Source organism: Hypanus sabinus, unplaced genomic scaffold (assembly GCF_030144855.1).
Source record: "Hypanus sabinus isolate sHypSab1 unplaced genomic scaffold, sHypSab1.hap1 scaffold_88, whole genome shotgun sequence".
Classification (NCBI taxonomy): domain Eukaryota; kingdom Metazoa; phylum Chordata; class Chondrichthyes; order Myliobatiformes; family Dasyatidae; genus Hypanus; species Hypanus sabinus.
Genome location: NW_026781732.1, coordinates 479,309 through 499,795, shown reverse-complemented (window position 1 = coordinate 499,795; position 20,487 = coordinate 479,309). Strand labels below are relative to the sequence as shown.

The window sequence follows — 20,487 nt, the reverse complement described above, 5'->3', positions numbered from 1 at the left end:
GTGACAGTTGGTCAAATGACCGAGTGAATCCCTCCCCACAGTCTGAGCAGGAAGGATGGTCAATTGGATCCCTTGCTCCACTTGTTAAATATCTAGACAGAGACAACAAAACTGGTGTGCCGTGTTTGAGCTTCCTGGAGACGAATTCCTTCTCAGTTTTAACCTGTAAAAAGATTTACAAAATCCATCAATGGGTGTAGGACAACATTTCAGATGAGATTACTTGAGTTGCCAAGTTTTCATCTGGTATCACACTGTTACAGTGAGGTTAAACACAAGTTGGACAGAGAAATCATCTCCTGACTGGTCAGAGTGCTGGTATCTGGAATGACCATCAATTCCCTGATGCTCTTCCTGTCTCTATAAGAATGGGGCATTTCTGCCATCTCCTGGCTCAGTTTGACTCTTTCCGTTGGTATTATTCCCTGTTCCTGCTGAGCAGCATGGGTTCTTCGCCCCACAGTAACTGAAACACTCTCACACAAATAGTCTTTCTTGACGTGTATTGGAGTGTTATATATTGGAGTATAAATTTTGCTGGACCAAAACTATGCAGTCAGCTTTGACTTGCTATTTGCTATGCATGTACCGAGAATGAAATCTTAGGAATGTAGAAGACAAAGGTGTGTTAATGAGGGGTAGCTGAGAGATGAAGATTAGAATATGATTAAATCAATTGGTAGAAACAATGGTGGCAAGATGTACGTGTAGTACGTGTGATACGCAACTATAGATTGATTACATATGCTAATACAACTGGACAAGTACTATAAAAAATGCTGTGTCCGAGGATCGGGTGGGGGGGGGGGGGGCAATCAGCGACTAGCTCAATGACTGTCTCAGCTTTGATTTGCAAATTAAAATTTAACCCTTCTTGAAGAATCTTCTGCGTCTCCTGGTCATTTGTGAGGCACGAAAAACCACGACATAATTGGCGTCAGGAACAGGAACGGAAATAGACCCGCAGAAAGGAAACGGCAGATTGTGGATGCTTCCCAGCCCTCTGGGGATCCCCACAAGGCTAACAGAATTAAGGATGCACCCAAACAAAAGGTAAGCGCTTTCTGCGACAATTTGGACTAAGAATTCGGTTGGCTTTGGGGAGGTCTTGGAGTCTCTGAAGTGTGGAACCACTGCCGAAGGGTCTCTCCGGTCCAAAGAATCTGGCAGAGTTGGGGGTTAACAGAGGAGGCTCAGAGGATTGATCAAGAACACTGCAGTGAGGGTAAGTACAAATAATTTAATAAGACGTTAAGAAAAAGTCCACGTGGTGTTGGTAGATCACTGTAGGTATCGCTTCGTACGAAACGAAGGGCTGAACGGGCAGGGAAAGGAAATTAGACTAGGCGTAGAATTAGAGTAAATTTAGTAAAGAAAAAGTCCATGTGGTGTTAGACAAGGCGTAGAATTAAAGTAAATAATATTATCCAGTAAACAAACTGTGAATCTCTGAAATACCTTAAAAAGAGAGAATAACCTGACAGGTAAAGGAATGGCAGTAGAGATTCTGAGCAAAAAATTCCTGTTAATTAAATATGAGATCACAAAAACTTCAGAAAAATGGGGAAAAGAACCAAAAACCTGGCCACAAAGTGGCCAAGAGAAGGAAAGTTTGATGTAAGCTTGTGCAAAGATATGGAGGGACTAATTAAAAAATTACAAACCAAAAGATAAATCTAAGCAAAGAGGACAAAAAAGAGAACGAGAAATGGAAGTGCAAAAACTCTTCAGAATGGAGGGGGAAAGGCTGAGGGGGACAGGCAGAATATTGATTACAAGCGAGGAAGACACTAAGGTGCCGGAGAAACACCAGAGAGAGAGGAGGGTACGGTAGGAAGCTGGCTTCAGCTCCGCACCCGGATGCGAAAGAAACAGAAAAGCCCCCTCCCTATAATGCGGAAGGAACCCCTAAGCAGTGCCCCCTGCTGACGAGAATGGTAAACATGCAGGAAGAAGTACAGGTTTGGGATAATGAGGAGGAAAAAAAAACAATACGAGAAGGAAAAAGCGGCGATATGGAAAGCGATACAGGCAGAAAGGATAAAGATAGAACAGGTACAGAGAGAAATGGGAGAAGAGATTGAACGGATGAAATACTTGAGAGAGGAAAAGGAGAATGAGGAGTATCGGTTATTCTATAGAAATAAACAGACTAGAAAAGAAAGTAGCTCATCAGAACAGGAAGAAAAAGAAGGTGACTCATTGGAGGAGCAAGAGTTAAGTAGAGAGAGAGAGGATGCGAGAATTTGGGGGAAGAGGGAGGAGGCATAAGCCTAGAAGGGCAGATGGAGGCGGTAGAGGAACAACTTGCAGAAGTAGAGAGAGAGCTAGATAAGTTACTCAGAGGGGATTGTCAGGAGAGATGCGAAAAATACTCTAGGGGCCAACCAAGTATAGAATCAAGACAGAAAGGAAGGACTCCACAGGGAGACCAAGGGAAGAAGAGGACCCCAGAGACATTTGTGTGGGAGGCAGTAAAGACATACCCTGAGACAGATGGGGAGTCAGGCGAGGAGGAGAGCCAGGTCAGGTGGGAAGAAGGAGGAAGAATGATGCCTTTGTTAGTTAAAGGATCAGGACAAGTGCAGTATATCCCTTTGGGATCCCAGGACCTAGAAGGGCTGAAAACCACTCTGCCCAATCTACATGAAGGAGCAGGGAAATGGATTAGAGCCTTTGAAGAAGAAACAGCAGGACGATTATTGGCTATGGGAGATTTGAAGGCACTGTTGATAAGGTTGATGGGAACCTCCAAATTTAACAAACTAATGGAAATGGCTGGCATAGTAAACTCGAACGACCCAAGAACTGATGGAGATGGGTTTGAAAGAGTGAGGCAGAGGGTATGGCAGGCTTTACCCACCCAAACTGGACCCCAAATCCTTAAAAGGGGATCCACTGGGAGACACTGAAAACCCAGCAGCCTACGTCCAAAACCAGTTGAAAATGTGAAGACTGGAGACTGAACAAGAGGTGGAGAATAGCTTATTTATGACCTCACTGTTCCGACATAACATTTTGGATGCAATGCCTCGACAAGTAAAATCCAAACTGGAGGAAGTGGTTGGGCTGACGTCAATGACCCCACAAGTATTTAGAGACCACATAGTCCATGCGGTTGAGAAATACCGGAAAGACAAACGAAGGTTGGCTGAGCAGCAGGAAGAGGTGCAAAGAATGTTAATACAAATGCAGCTTGAAGAACTCAAAAAGAAGGAAAAAGAGAAAAACAAAAAGTTGCTGCCAGCAACCACCGGTTCGAGGACAGCCATCGAACTGGACAAAGCACTGCTATATGGAGGGACCGATCATACTGTAAGACAAGGGCTGGAAAACCACATGCCAATAATCATCTTTGGAGGAGCATTCCCACAAATGCCCTATCAGGAACAGACTAAATTCAAGCAGCCCAGACAGGACTGGAAGTCCCAAGGAGGGGGGCAGAGGAGCTATGGGCCGAGGGGACCAGTGAAGAGACAGGGGGAAAGAGAGGTAGAGAGATTGTGCTGGGTATGCAATCAGCCAGGTCACATGAGAAGAGATTGTCTGTTTACACCATGGCCTGTCACACACCAGCAGGAACTGATAAGGGAACTAAAGTTTAGTCAAGGACAAGCCCCCACAGGCCCAAGCGGACCTGCGAACCCCTATGCGAGGTATTAGGGGTGCCCCGAGATCTTGAGTGGGAAGGGACATTACCCAATGATAAGGGAGGCAGATGAGGAACCCATTGTTCAGGTTATGTTAGAAGGACAACTGACACCAATGATGATAGATACTGGAGCCACGTACACTTGTGTACAGCCACAGTCTGCCCTTCACCTTCCCATGTCAGGAAAGTTTATTAAGACGGTAGGGTTCTCGGGGAAAACACAGTTGACACAGTGCATGGCTCCAGTGCGGTTGAGAATGGGAAATAAAGAAATTGTTTTGCCGGTGCCAGTATTTAAAGGAACTCCAATTAATTTGTTAGGCAGAGATGCCTTATTGAAATTGGAATTAAAATTAGATTGTACTAGAAATGGGCTGAGTGAGGAAAGAGCAGGGGCTCAATTGATAGTGCGAGAAGACAAGAAGGCTAATGTCTTTTGGATAGGAGACATCACAGATCAGATTCAGGAAACCTGGGAGAAATGGAAAAAGGGCGCCCAAATCTGAGCTACATTGTACAGTGATTTTTGACAAGACTCAGAACAGGGAGTTCGAGGAGAGATGGCAACTGGAGGCATCTACCCAACAGCACCTGGAAGGGGAGGCTGTGATAATTGGAAAGCAAGGGGCAGCTTTACAAGTTAAGTGGAACACCTTATTAGAAAAATGGTACAGGATACCGGAGGCTGTGCCCCACATAACGTTGTTGGTAAACAAGGGATATCAGTCTAAAGACTTAGGACCCTTAGTTAAGAGTGCTGAAACCGTAACAGTGTGGAGGAAAATCACGCCCGAGGTGTGGGTATCAGAAGACGACAATTGCATTAAAATAATGGTAAGTGTAGATATGGTAGGGACAGTGAGAGAGGTCGAAATAACTCCCCAACCAGACCTGCCCTTGCTGGGAAAGGATACAGGCCAGCAGAAAGATAAAAGGTTCTATGAGTTGCCGTCTATTCTGTGGTCACAGCCTGACAAGGACGTAGGGAAAATAAAAACAGCTCGTCCGGTGGAAATAAGGCTGAAAAAAGGAACAATTCCACCCAGGAGACCACAATACCCACTAAGTCCAGAAGCAGAAGAGGGAATAGCATCGACAGTGCAGGGATTGCTTGAAATAGGGGTGCTTAAAAGAACAAACAGACCATGTAATACCCCGTTGCTGCCGGTCATAAAAGCAGATAAATCTAAGTGGAGATTGGTGCATGATTTGCGAGCGGTAAATGATGTGGTAGAGGACTGGCCAGCGGTAGTCCCCAACCCACACACGCTTTTGACTAATGTCCTACCAGAAGCAAGTTACTTTTCAGTGATTGATTTGTGTTCGGCTTTCTTCAGCATTCCTCTAGCCGACCAGTGTCAGTATCTGTTTGCATTTACTTACAGAGGTGCTCAGTATACCTATACCAGAATGCCGCAAGGATTTAAACATTCACCACACGTTTTTAATCAGGTGTTGAAGGCAGACCTAGAGGGCATGCCATTGGAAAGTACATTGTTACGGTATGTGGATGACCTGTTGATTTGCTCCCACAGTAAGGAACAGTGTGAGCAGGACACTATAACTCTGTTAGAGAAGCTGGCATACGGAGGACATAAAGTATCCAAAAAGAAACTGCAATTTTGCACGCAGCGAGTGTAGTACCTAGGCAGGGTAATATCCAAGGGAGTGAAGGCGAGAGCACCAGATCAGATTGAGGCAATAACTAAGGCCCCCAAACCCCAGACTGTAGGGCAGATGATGACGTTTTTGGGAATGGCAGGGTACAGCTCAGATTGGACAGCAGAATACGCTGAGATTGTGGCACCTTTGGGAAAGATAATGAAAGAAGCAGGACATACAAATTTGAAGAATGGCTTACAGTGGATTGGAGAGGCGGAGATAGCTTTCAATACTATTCAGCAGGAATTGCTGTCAGCACCAGCATTAGCTTTGCCTGACTATGAGAAGGTTTTTCATTTGTATGTATCCAACTGACAGGAGGGTTATGTCACAGCGGTTTTAACACAAGAGACAGGCACAGGAAAAGCAAAACAGCCGATAGCAGACTACAGTACGAGACTAGATGAGGTGGCTCAGGGGTATCCACCCTGTTATCAGGGATTGGCGGCGCTGTACTATGCATACGAAAAGGCGTCACCTGTCACCCTGGGCTATCCTGTGACTCTGTCCACACACCACAAAGTAGCAGAATTGTTGGAAAGTGGGAAATTTGTGCTAACGCCAGCCAGGATAGCAGCGGATCAGATGCTATTGACATTTCCTGACATATCAATACAGAGATGCACTACCAGTAATATAGCCGATTTTGGCCCTTTGGACTATGAAGGCGAATCCCATGATTGTGTAGGGAAGACGATGGCATTTGCCAAATTGAGTGCAGATTGACGGTCAGAACCTCTAGAGGATGCAGATAAAAAGGTTCTGTTCGTAGATGGCTCTTGTTATAGGGATTATGATGGAAATCATGCAGGGTTCTCGGTAGTACAGCAGGATCAGTCGAGGTATAAGATTATTAGGATGGAGTCCTGTCTCCAACCGTGTTCCGCCCAACTAGCGGAAATCAAAGCCCTGACAGCTGCGTGTGAAATGATGGAAGGTGAGAAAGTAGACATCTATACTGATTCGGCATATGCTCATGGAGTTTGGCATTTGTTCGGGGCAGTGCGGAAGCAGAGAGGTTTTAAAAAAAGTAGCGGAGATCACATACAACATTGTCAGCAAATTCTAGACTTAATAAAAGCTATAATGAAACCTAAAGCATTGGCTATAGTAAAATGCCAGGCACATAAAAAGGGAAATGATGTAATTACAAAGGGAAATCAAGCTGTGGACGAGGCAGCCAGAAAGGCATCTGGATGTACATCAGCTGTCATTGCCTCCCAGGTAAGCCTAACTCCAGAACCTGAGGTAGAGGACCTAATTAAAATACAAGGTAAGGCAACTTTGGCAGAACAGACAATGTGGAGAAAAAGGGGGGCCAAGCAGAACCCAGAAGGCTTGTGGAGCACGGAAGACGGTTTGTTGGTAGTGCCCACCCCTCTACTGACGATTCTGATTTCAGAAGCGCATGGGATTGACCATTGTGCACGGGGGGATAAAGAAAATAAAGGATGGTTTTTGGTCACCTTATTTACAGGCTTCAGCGGACTTTGTCTTGTCACAGTGCGAGGTATGTGCACAGAATAATGTTCAGAAGAGAATTACAACCCCAATAGGTCACACTCCTATACCTGAGGGACCATTTAAACATCTAGTGATCGATTACGTAGATATGATAAAGACAGTGAGAGGGAAAAGATACATGCTGGTAGTAATCGATCGATTTAGCAGATGGGTGGAGGCGGTACCTTCAAGAGATCAAGGGGCAAATACAGTGGTAACATTTCTGACAAATGAAGCGATCCCAAGATTTGGAATACCTACAGAAGTTAGCTCAGACAATGGTTCAGCTTTTATCCAGAAAGTGGTCAAATTGGTACTACAGGCGCTGAGGATAAAGCAAAGATTTGGATGTGTATACCACCCTCAGTCACAGGGCATGGCAGAGAGAATTAATGGAACCCTGAAAGCCAAACTAAATAAAATTTGTGCAGACACTAAACTTAACTGGGTTGATGCTTTACCGTTAGCATTGATGAGTTACCGCATGCAAACTAATCGAATAACATGTCTGACACCGCATGAGATGCTCACTGGGAAGCTATCATACCTGTGATAGGGGTAAGCAAAAATGTTGAATGGATAAACTATATATACTATAATCAGCAGAGATTCATCAACTACACTGATGATGCACTGGAGGCCTTAGGGCAACAGCTAGATGCAACTAGCAGGATGGCGTGGCAAAACAGACAGGTACTGGATTGGCTTTTGGCAGAAAAAGGGGGTGTGTGCGTAATGTTTGGAGAAGAATGCTGCACTTTCATACCGAACAATACTAGCCCAGAAGGGTCTTTCACCAGAGCAATGAATAAATTAAAGAATCTGCGGTCGGAGGTCAAACATAATGCAGGATTTGGACATCAGTTCTTTGGTTGGTTGGAAAGTAGACTCGGAGCATGGGGAGCATGGCTGACTAAAATTGCAATAACTGTCAGTATTATATTGTTGAGCTGTGCGCTTGTGCTGTGCTGTTTTCTTCCTTGTCTCAAATCTCTTGTAGTGCGTGCTGCAACCAAACAATTTCCGATGCTCGTGGCAATTACTGAAGCAAGCTTAGTGGAGAAAGAATCACCGAAAATGTATCGTTACAGCCTACAACACCTGCAGGATGAACATTAGCAAAACGACAGTGGGGGAGTAGATTGTAAGGGCTTCTGAGTCTTTTTCCCTGTCTCAGGTACAGAGGGACAGGTTTTTGGCTCAGCGGCCCAGGGTAGCAGGGAGAGAATACTTTGAGGTCTTGGTGCAGAAAATTATAGTTTACCCGAGATTTGGGAATAAATGCTTGAGTTTATTGAGGCTTTTGTGCGCGGACTCTTAGTCTTCTTTCTCTGTGTGAAACCCTCTGGGTCTCAAAGGGGGGATATATTGGAGTATTGGAGTATAAAAATATTATGGAGTATAAAACTTGTATATTTTGCTGTGTACCTAGTCAGTTTGCTATGCTCGTACTCAATTTAGTAAAATGAAGTCTTAGGAATGTAGAAGACAACGGTGTGTTAATGAGAGGTAGCTAAAGAAATGTAGATTAGAACATTGCTCAGTTCTGAGTTTATTATTTGCTGTGCATGTACTCAATTTGGTAGGAGACTGAAGTCTTAGGAATGTAGAAGACAATGGTATGTTAATGAGAGGTAGCTAAGAGATGTAGATTAGAACATGATTAAGCCAATTTATAGGAACAATAGGGACATGATGTACGTGTAGTACGTGTAATACACAACTATAGATTGATTACATATGCTAATACAACTGGACAAATACTATAAAAAATGCTGTGTCCAGAGATCGGTGGGCAATCAGCGACTAGCTCAATGACTGTCTCAGCCTTGATTATCAAATTAAATTTTAACCCTTCTTGAAGAATCTTCTGCATCTCCTGGTCATTTGTAAGGCAAGAGAAACCACAACATAATTACCCCACAGATAGTAAGGGATAAAATTGGTCCTATTGAAGATCAGAGTTGTCGGCTATTTATGGAACCAAAAGAAATGGGGGGAGATCTTAAATGTTTTTTTACTAAGGAAACTTGCATGGAGTTAATGGAAATAAGGCAAACAATTCGTGAGGTCATGGAACCTTTTCAGATAGAAGAGGAGCTTGCTATCTTGAGGCAAGTCAGAGTAGATAAATCTCCAGGACCTGACAAGGTATTTTCTCGGACTTTGAAGGAGTGCAGAGAAGGTTTATGAGGATGTTGACAGGACTTGAGAACTGAGTTACAGAGAAAGGTTGAACAGGTTAGGACTTTATTCCTTGGAGCATAGAAGAATGAGCGGAGACTTCATAGAGGTATATAAAATTATGATGGGTATAGATAGAGTGAATGCAAGCAGGCTTTATCCACTGAGGCTAGGGGAGAAAAAACAGAGGACGTGGGTTAAGGGTGAAGGACAATAAGTTTAAAGGGAACATTGGGAGGGCTTCTTCACAACTGGTTCTGACAGAGGCATAACTGGTTCTACTGGGCACATTCAGTCTCACTCCCAACCAGTGTTTGAGTAAATGAGACTCACCAAACTTTCTCCTGACTGAATCACTGGAATCTCCAAGTCAGATGGGTTCTCTACAGTCGGTGCTCTCAGTCCTCGGGCTGGTTCACTTGTTGCTGTTCCCACGTCTTCAGTCGTGGTTTGCTTCCAGTTACGGTTTTTCTTCCAATAAATCTCTCACCACAGGTCTAACTTTAACCAGAGAGATAATGAAGCACATTAACAATAAAAAGGAGAACCAAACATTTCTGCTTAATGTTACTCTGAACAACACTCACTGACAGTTAAACACTGAAGGCAGATTTAATGATCTCTGTGAACCATCTTTCATTGTCCCTCACATGTCACAGAATGATATGGGATAAGAAGGAGCCATCATTCAATCATGGTAAGACATACGACACAGGAACAGGTGATTCAATCCATCTGGTCTGCCCACCATTTAACCACAACTGATTTTTATTCCAACACCATATTCCTGTCTTCCTCCAGTAACACTGAAGCTACTTAGCAATCATGAATATATTAATCTTTGTCATAAATATACCCAAATGGCATCCTCAACCAACCTCTACGGCAAAAAATTCCACAGGTCAGACATCTTTTAGCCAAAAAATTTTTCTTATCTCAGTTTTAAAGAGAAGTATCTTTATTCTGAGACTGTGCTGTCAGATCACAGACTCTGTCTAATGGAAACCTCCCCTCCCTTTCCAGTGTAACCAGGCTTTTCAGCATTCGGTAGGTTTTCTTAACCATGCATCCCTCCACTACCACCACCGTCCCTCTGAACTCCATTGCGCACAGTCCCAGAACCATCAAATGCTCCTCATACATAAAGCCGATCATTCCTGAGATTGTTCATGTAAACCTCATTAGCAACAACTGTACTGAACACATTTCCAGCAATAACAGACAAAATGGTACCAGATAATTGACAGGGAAAAGTTGTGCTTTCTTTACTGATGTACTATCACAGGACGAGTCATTTTCATTTCCAGGTTAAATCAGGTCCATTTCAGGAAGTACAAATCAGTCCTGGGTAAATGTAATAAAAAGAAACTGGAATTACCAGAAACACTCAGCGGGTAAGGAACAGCTGTGGGATCTACAATTCAGGTTAATAGCGTTTCATCAGAATGACTTCAAACATTTTCAGATTTTAGTGCAGATCTCCAGCAACTTGAAATTCTGCTTGATTTCCACCAATTTTACTTGGATCAAAAACTGATATCCCAGGACCCAACCTCACAGAGTCGCACAGCTGAACCTGCCACTCACCGACCCTGAGAGTCTCTTGGACTCGAGTCCCGTGCTTAGTGATGATTCCTGGGGTTACACCCATTGCTACTGGTCATCTATGTCAATAATTTAGTTGAGAAAGTACTGGGTATGGGTAGAGAGTTTGCAGCAAGTTCAAACAATTACTTTTTTTGAAAGACAGTCAGTATAAACACTCCCCTCTCTTTCCCTCTCCCCACTCAGAACTGACCAAAAGCGACTTCAGAAGATGCAAGAGTAACCACTGTGAGGGAATGGGAGTGGTTTCAAAGGGCTGGGCTGCTGGAAGCACATTACCAGACCTGGAGTGATTGCAACTGGGTCTGACAGAGGCATAACTGGTTCTTCAGGGCACATTCTCCAACTCCAACTATTTCCTACCTTCCTTTGTACAGGTATGTAATGTCTATGTGTGTTATGTGGTAAACACTTGTGAGAAGGGATACTCTGTGGAAATCACTGTCAGTAATACTTTGTGTGTTGGATCTGGATTGGGAGTACCTTGTGGAATCTACCTGTGTGTCAACCCCTACCTGGGTGGTCATTCCCTTTGCAGACAGTACCCCTGTGATAAGCTACTTTTAGTGATAATTCGTATGTGGATTTAGAACGACGATGGATAAGACCTACGGCAACTGTTATCCTGTTCTACCACTGTGGAATTTGTGGAATTCAACGTAATTGCCTTCTCTCGACATTCACCTTGGATTACAAATATCTCTCTTGTCATTTATTCCATGGATGAACTGAACTTTCATACTTCACCATCTCAAGACTTTGAGCTTGGTATTCCCCGAGCTCAGTGGTTTGGGAGTTATGCTTACACATATGTGTACTCATAACACTTTTAACTTTTGATTATTTTGCTTAATTTGTTATATAATAAGTAGATACAAATAAAGACAGTGGTTTTAACATCAAAGAAGGTAAAAGGGTTAACACTTCGTTAAAAAAATAGCAGCCTGTTTTTCTTAAAGAAACTGCTGATGATCAACCCATGTGCTAAGCCATGCTGAGCCGTATTTCTTCTTGAGGGTAGCTAGCTAGGGTTTCAGGATGCTTATCTCCTTGTGCACTCATGTGTAGAGATAGGACAACTTCAGTCTGTTCTGTGTGTGCACGCCATTATGACTATTTTGTAATTTGTCTTTAGGGGTTGTCATGTAGTAAGTAGTTTTGGCTCCAGCCTGTCTTGGGTGGGGAATATCTGGATGGATATATCTGGGGTGTAAGGGGAATTGTTGGTCAGTTAGTGGATTGGGTGGGAACAGTCATCGACTGTTCCTGTTTGAGCGAGTAACTGATTAAGCCCCGGGTACTTGGAATAAAGAGTTTGTACTTATACGGTCTCTAAGAGACTTTCTCCGGATTCGATTTCCACAGATTGGGAGTGGTTTCAAAGGGCTGGGCTGCTGGAAGCACTGTACCAGACCTGCAGTGATTGCAATTGGGTCTGACAGAGGCATAACTGGTTCTTCTGGGCACATTCAGTTTCACTCCAGCTATCTCCTACCTTCCCTTGTACAGGTATGTGATGTCTAAAGGACCAGTGTTTGAGTGAATGAGACTCACCAAACTTTCTCCTGACTGAATCACTGAGTCAGATGGGTTCTCTCCAGTTGATGCTCTCAGTCCTCGGGCTGGTTCACTTGTTGCTGTTCCCTCATCTTCAGTCGTGGTTTGCTTCCAGTTGCGGTTTTTCTTCCAATAAACCTCGCACCGCAGGTCTAACTTTAACCAGAGAGACAATGAAGCAAATTAACAATAAAAGGAGATCCAAACATTTCTGCTTAATGTTACTAAGAACAAATCTCACTGAAATTTAAACATTGAAGGCAATACAGTAATGATCTCAGTGAACAATCAGTTATTGGCCCTCACATGACACAAAACGATATGGGATAAGAAGGAGCCATCATTCAGTCATGGTAAGACATTAGGAACAGAATTAGGTGATTTGATCCATCTGATCTGCCCCATCATTCAACCATGGTTGATTTTTATTCCAACACCATATTCCTGCCTTCCTCCTGTAACCCTGTAGCTACTTAGCAATCTTGAATATATTAATCTCTGTCATAAATATACACAAATGGCAGCCTCAGCCAAACTCTGCAGCAACAAAATCCACACTTCAGACACCTTTTGGCAAAAAAAGTTTCTCAAATGAATTTTAAGGGGAAGCACCTTTATTCTGAGACCGTGCTGTCAGATCACAGACTCCCTGTCTAATGGAAACATCCTCTCCATGTCCACTGTATCCAGGCTTTTCAGCATTTGGTAGGTTTACTTAACCATACATCCCCCACCATTCCCACCGTCCCTCTGAACTCCACCCCCACTGACCCTCTGAACTCCAGGTCCAGAACCATCTCTATCATTCCTGAGATTATTCATGTGAACCTCATTAGCAACAACTGTACTGAACACATTTCCAGCAATAACAGACAAACTGGTACCAGGATAATTGACAGGGAAAAGTTGTGCTTCCTTTACTGATCTACTATCACAGATGAGTGATTTCCATTTCCAGGTTAAATCAGGTCCATTTCAGGAAATGTAAACCAGTCCAGGGTGAATGTAATAAAAAGAAGCTGGAATTACCAGAAACACTCAGCAGGTAAGGAACAGCTGCGGGGAGAGGAAAAAACCTTACATATCAGGTTTATGACGTTTTGTCAGAATGACTTCAAACATTTAGTTTTTAGTGCACATCTCCAGCAACTTGAGATTCTGCTTGATTTTCACCGAATGAGTGAGGGGTGGGGGAATTTCCAAACACAGTTTGAACGCCAGACTCACGGGTCTAATCCTGCTGTTGTAAACACGAAAAAGCCGGTCCGGAGACGTCAGAACACACCAGAGCTACTGAATGAATGATACATACTACTGTATAAAAGATTCAAAAATGACAAAGTTAGAAGAAACAACAAGAACTTTGTCATATGTACTTTGACCCTCACCAAATTTTTATCAACACACCATAGAAAGATTCCCATCCGGACACCTCACGCTTTGCATGGTAACTGCTCCGCCCGTGACTGTGAGAAACGGCAGCGACCTTTGGATACAGATCAGCACATCACAGAAACCATTCTCCCCCCCCCCCCCAGAGTTCCCAGTCCCTCGGTAAAGCAGGCAGTGAAATCAAAGATCCCCACAACCTGGGACGTTCTCCTTTCTCACCCACCCCAGTCCGGGAGAACACACAACAGCCATTAAGCTCCAGGACAAATGTGAGGAGCTTCAGGAAGCGAGGCGAGTTCGGGGAAGTTAATGGAGCTCAGTGGCCAAAATCACACCACGTGATCTGGCGTCATAACGCGGAGGGCGGGGCGAAACTGCGGCACACAGCCTCACGTGACCTGTCGGCCGGACTTCCATTTCAATTCTGCGGAAACAGACAGCCTGGGCTCCTGGTTTGGATCGTTCAATGCAGATTAAGTGAAGTCGACACATTTCTGACGAGCCCAGATAGTTGGGAAACAAATGAGTTCCTGGCCCTCAGTTCGGGGCTCACGGCCAACATCGGATCTCCCCGCTCGGGATCGGTCTCAATACTCACCGATGGGAAAGTGATATCTTCGGCCCGCAGACAGTGATCCCGACGGAAGAGACGAAAGTCTTTCCCGAACACACAGCCGACCCACTTCAGCTCTGATCGGAGAGGATAACACCGTCCACCCGGAGACTGTGAACATGCGCGAACAGATGGTTACATCATCGGGAGGCGGGGCCTCGGAAACAGACGCGCAGATGCTGCCCATCTGCGGTTAAATGGGAGGGGCAAACGGAATCACGTGTCAGGATTGGTGACACCGCCCCCACCCAGGCTCCCATCCAGCTACTCATTCGTCTGTGGAAAGAAGCAAACTTGCCGCTCACATCACCTCTCACCTTAAATGTATTAGACATTTCAAACCCCAGGAAAAATATATCGTCTGTCCACTCTATCTATTCCTCTCGTTATCTTATAAACGTCCATCCACTCTCACCCCAGCCTGCGCCGCTCTGGAGAAAACAACACAAGTTTGTCCAACCTCTCGTTATAGCTCATGCCCTCTAATCCAGGCAGTGTCCTGGTAAACCTCTTCTGCGCCCTCTCCAAAGCCCCGACATCCTTCCGAGAATGGGGGCGACCAGAACTGTATGAAACACTCCAGATGTGGTCTAACTAGTTCTATAAAACTGTGTTACGAACTGTAACGTTTTAGAAACGAACCAGCAGCAATAGAGTTCACACTGGAGTCTGGTTTTGATGTTAAAGCCATTGTCTTTAGCAGTATCGACTTATAATATAGTAATAACGAAGTAAAGGAAAGTTACCAGTGTTAAGTGTATATATGTGTAAATATAATTCCCAGACTATCGAACGTGAGGGAACAAAGCTTAGAGTATTGAGATGGTAAAGTAGGAAAGTTCAGTAATCCACGGAATAAATGATGGGAGAGAGATATTTGTAATCCAGGGTGAAACGTATTGAAAAGGCCGTTACTTCAAAATAACCGTCGACGAAGTTCTTATCCGTTGAATCCGTCCACATCCGAGTTATCAGCGAAAGTGACCTGTCACAGGAATACCGTCTTCCACGGGTTACCACACAACATACCCAGGCAAGGGTTAACACAAGATATTCCAAACCCCACTCCTATGGATTGTACGAAGCGACAGCCACACACATTCGTTGTGGTTCCGTGTACCGATGATCAACACACTCTTGTGGGCATAGGAGAGTTCCAAGCATCTGCTGCGACTAACTGAAGCGATCAGCTTTTCCAGTCTCTCTCTCTCTCTTTAGACTGGCCGACTGCCTGTCTGCAGATCTCTCTCTCTCTCTCTCTCTCTCTTATGGTTCAGTCCACAGTCAGCGCTGTCAGCCTGTGACTGACGTCATAGTCCCGCCTCCTCACACCGGCGCTCTTAAAGAAACAGTCACAGTCCGACCTTTGAACTCAATGTTTCAACTAATAATGACAACCATGTCTTTTGCCTTCTTAACCACCCGATCAATCTGTGCAGTCTCTTTCAGGGAGCGATGAACTTCGAGTCTAAAAACCCTCTGATCATCGACATTGTTCAGGGATTTGCATTTAACAGTGTACTGTCTCATACATTCGATCTACCGAGCTGCCAAGATGATCATCACTAATCAAATCTCACTGAGATTTCTCAGGTCCTGTTGAATTTATTGCCAATTGCACAAGTACGGGAAGGTACAGGTACAGGCAGAGAAACAGTAACTTGTGGCATCACAGGCAAGTACATTCAGTTAACACACGGAACACAAATTATACGATTCTCTGTCAGTAACAATCTGTAAATATGATTTATGTCATTAACAATATATAAAATACATTGTGTCATGATCAATATTAAAATGTGCATTTTGTGTCAATAACAGACATGGAAATGTTGAATTTGGTCCCTGTCTCCATTCCTCCTGTAATCCACAACCAGCTCCTTTGTTTTTGTCACAATGAGGGAGAGGTTGTTTTCTTGACACCACTGTGTCGGGGTGATGACTTCTTCTCTGTCGGCTGCCTCGTTATTATTTGAGTTTAGGCCAGCCAGTGTAGTGTAGTCAGCAAATTTAATTAGCAGATTGGAGCTGTGGGTGGCGACACGTCAGGAGAATACAGAGAGTAAAGGAGGGGGCAAAGAGGCACCCGTGTGGGGTAAGTGTGCTGAGGGTCAGAGAGACAGAGGTGAGGGAGCCCACTCTGACCACCTGCCGGCGATCTGACAGGAAGTCCAGGATCCAGCTACATAAGGCCGAGGTCTCTGAGCTTCTTGTCGATACTTCACGCCTTCGTATGGCTACTGCTCTGCCCATGACTTCAAGGAACTGCAGAGAACATCAGAGAAACAAGCCTCCCCTCCATGGACTCTTCCTACACTTCCCCTGCCTCGGAGAACCAGGCCATGTACTCAAAGACCCTCACAACCTGGACATTCTTGCTGCAAACCAGCTCCCACATCGGGGAAGAGATTCAAAAGCCTTAAAGCGGGTAACACTCGGCTCAAGGACGGTTTCCTGTCTGCAGTTACAAGCCAAATGAATGATAAAATGGACTCGACCTCACAATGTAACTCGACGTGTCCCTGCACCATATGTCTCGTGATTGTTTTGCCAATTTCATTTTTCATTTTTAGAATCTTTTTTATTGATGCATAATCTTCTACAGCTATAAAATGATACAAAACGTCAATAGATTAATGTGCATACAATTAATAAAGCTGAAAAAAAACTGATTGTAAAATATAAGAATGGAAAAATATATATATAGAAAAATAAAGGAAAAAAGTACCCCATCTAACTCGGGAAAAACCCAGTAACCACAAAAAAGGAGGGGGGGGGAAATCCATTAGGAATGAACCCTCCGGAGCAATACGTTTGACGATCATCTAAATATTTTAAAAAAGAATCATAAGCCGTCATATCACATTTATATAAAAAAATAAAATCGGACGGAAACCATAAAGCATAATTCAAATTAAATGATAATATTTGGCAAAAGAGCCCCATCTTCTCTCTAAATCGAATCGAGGATCAAATGTTCTACGTCTATTTTTTTCCAAACTAAGACATAACATTCCTTGAGAAAACGATTCAATTAATGTAGGGGAAGAAATATTTTTCCATTTTAATAAAATAGCCCTTCTTCTCAGTAGTGTAACAAATGCAATTACATGTTGATCTGAAGATGAAATACACTGAATATGATGTGGAGCTATAAAACAGTCAACCTATTAGAACAGTCAACCTATTAGGTTGTAAATTAATTTTCAGAGCTTTAGAACTTGTAGAAAAAAAAGATTTCCAAAACTATTTTAATGAAGAACATGACCAGAACATATGTGACAAAGTAGCTACTTCAGTTTTACATCTATCTCAGCATTTGTCTATACTAGGAAATATTTTAGATCGTCTCCCCTTTGTTAAATAATAACGGTGAACAGTTTTAAATTGAATTAAACAGTGGTTGGCACATTCAGAAGAGGAATGTACATTTTTCAAAACTCCAAGCCAATCTTCATTAACAAAGGTCATATTAAGTTCTCTCTCCCAATCTTGTTTAATCTTGAGTGATAGGTTCTCGTTTCGTAACAAAAATAAATTATAAATTCTTCCAATTGAACCTTTCACAAAGGGATTCAATTTCAAAATGGTATCAAACATATCAGATTCTTATAAACATGGAATCTTAGGTAAATATTGTTGTAAAAATGTCTTAACTGAACATATTGCAAAAAATGTGTATGAGCGAGAGAAAATTTGTTAATTAACTCTTCAAAGATCATACTGGTCCATCGCAAAATAAATCTGTAAAAGAATGGATCCCTTTATTTTTTCAAAGGAGAAAAATGGGATCAATTGTTGAAGGTATAAATGAGAAGTTTCGATGTAAAATACCAGTCATTTTAAATTGTTTAATTTTTTTAAAAAAACGAAACTGAACCCAAATCCGTAGGGATTGTTTAATAACCGGGTAAAGATTTACATTTGGAAGTTTAAACAGCTGTAAAAGTAATGGAGCTCCTAATATTGAAGTTAAATGAAATTGTTTAACTGCTTTTAATTCCAAATAAACCCATAATGGTTTTTGGTTCTTATCAAGACAATATAACCAAAAACAGAATTGTCTAATGTTCACAGCCCAATAATACTCTTAAATTAGGAAGTGCAAGTCCACCATCTTTTTCAGATTTTTGTAAATGATACTTATTAACTCTTATCAACATGGACTCTTAACTTAACGAAATGGAGTTAACAGTGTTTTGTGTATATATGTGTAAATATAACTCCCAGACTATCGAGCCTGAGGGAACAAAGCTTAGAATCTTGAGATGGTAAAGTAGGAAAGTTCAGTAATCTACGGAATAAATGATGGGAGAGAGATATTTGTGATCCAGGGTGAAACGTAGAGAAAAGGCCGTTATTTCAAAATAACCATCGACGAAGTTCTTATCCGCTGAATCCGTCCAGAGACGAGTTATGAGCGAAAGTGACCTCTCACAGGAATACCGTTTTCCACGGGTTACCACACAACATACCCAGGCAAGGGTTAACAGAATATATTCCACAATCCACTCCTCTGGGTTATACGAAGTGACAGCCACACACGTTCGTTGTGGTTCCGTGTACGATGATCAACCCACTCTTGTGGGCATAGGAGAGTTCCAAGCCTCAGCTGCGACGAACTGAAGCGATCAGCTTTTCCAGTCTCTCTCTCTCTCTCTTTAGACTGGCCGACTGCCTGTCTGCAGATCGCTCTCTCTCTCTTATGGTTCAGTCCACAGTCAGCGCTGTCAGCCTGTGACTGACGTCATAGCCCCGCCTCCTCACGCCGGCGCTCTGAAAGAAACAGTCCCAGTACGACCGCAGGCTCGTAACAGCCGCAACACAACTTCCCGACTTTTGAACTCAATGATTCAACTAATAAAGACAACCATGCCCTTTGCCCTCTTAGCCTCCCGGTCAACCTGTGCAGTCTCTTTCAGGGAGCGATGAACTTGGAGTCTAAGATCCCTCTGATCATCAACACTGTTCAGGGTTTTGCATTTAACAGAGTACTGTCTCATACATTCGACCTACCGAGCTGCCAAGATGATCATCACTAATCAAATCTCACTGACATTTCTCAGGTCCTGTTGAATTTATTGCCAAGTGCACAAGTACGGGAAGGTACAGGTACAGGCAGAGAAACACTAACTTGCGGCAGCATCACAGGCAAGTACACTCAGTTAACACACGGAACACAAATTATACGATGCTCTGTCAGTAACAATCTATAAATATGTTTTATGTCATTATCGATATATAAAATACATTGTGTCATGATCAATATTAAAATGTGCATTTTGTGTCAATAACAGTCTTGGAAATATTGAATTTGGTCCCTGTCTCCATTCCTCCTGTAATCCACTACCAGCTCCTGTGTTTTTGTCACAATGAGGGAGAGGTTGTTTTCTTGACACCACTGTGTCGGGGTGATGACTTCTTCTCTGTCGGTTGCCTTGTTATTATCTGAGATTGGGCCAATCAATGTAGTGCCGTCAGCAAATTTAATTCGCAGATTGGAACCCGGCACTGCAGCCCTACAGTGCACTATGCACTGATTGCAAAGCTACGAAATTGCATTTGAATAGCCTCCCCTCCCCCAACTCCACTCTTTCTGCCTCACCAGCAGACTGGGACATCACACATCTCGCCGCCTCCGCCAGGACATTAAACTGTGAACAACTGTGGTCAGGGACTGATCTCTGGGGTACTCCAAACGCTACCTCCTTCCAGTCTGAAAACGACCCACTCATCCAGACACAGACTACCGGCAGTTTAGCCTAATCACCTACTCCTGAGGGTCACTACCATTGCTGACTCTGAGTTTACAACCGTCAAATACCAGGAGGGACATAATAATCAGAAAGTCTCTAGTCACAGCCGTGTAAATAAAATGTGATCTCAGTGGGTGTGTGGCGCATGCTCAGAATGCGAAGGAGACAGACAGACTGAGCCAAGTCACAGACTGATGAAGGGGAGGAATGAACCATTTTGATACAGAGAGGGAAGCAGAGAGTTTGATGTTGTGCCTGATGCCGGAACTGTGGCCAGTTAGAAGATGAAGGTTTGTTCCTCTAACTTGTTTTGAGTTGTGACTGTGTTTTAATCAGAAGGCACCATGGAGAGTAAAATTACCTGAGTTGAAAAGTTGTCCTTCACACACTGACGTGCTTTGTAAACTTCTAACAGTGTAGAAAATTAAAAGGATTTGTGTATGGGAATCTCGAACACAACAGCACGTTAGTTCCGCTCTATCTGTCAGTTCACTAGCGCTTGAACACAAAGTACACTGCAGATGCTGTGGTCAAAGCAACACGTACAAGACGCTGGAGGAACT

The 20,487-nt window shown here is 43.3% G+C and overlaps 2 protein-coding genes across 2 annotated transcripts in view; both read right to left on the bottom strand.

Moving 5' to 3' along the window:
- Window positions 1–20,487, bottom strand: part of LOC132390375 (zinc finger protein 239-like) — a 445,145-nt gene that overhangs the window by 32,479 nt on the left and 392,179 nt on the right. The window lies entirely within an intron of this gene.
- Window positions 1–20,487, bottom strand: part of LOC132390362 (oocyte zinc finger protein XlCOF6-like) — a 43,626-nt gene that overhangs the window by 8,276 nt on the left and 14,863 nt on the right. The window lies entirely within an intron of this gene.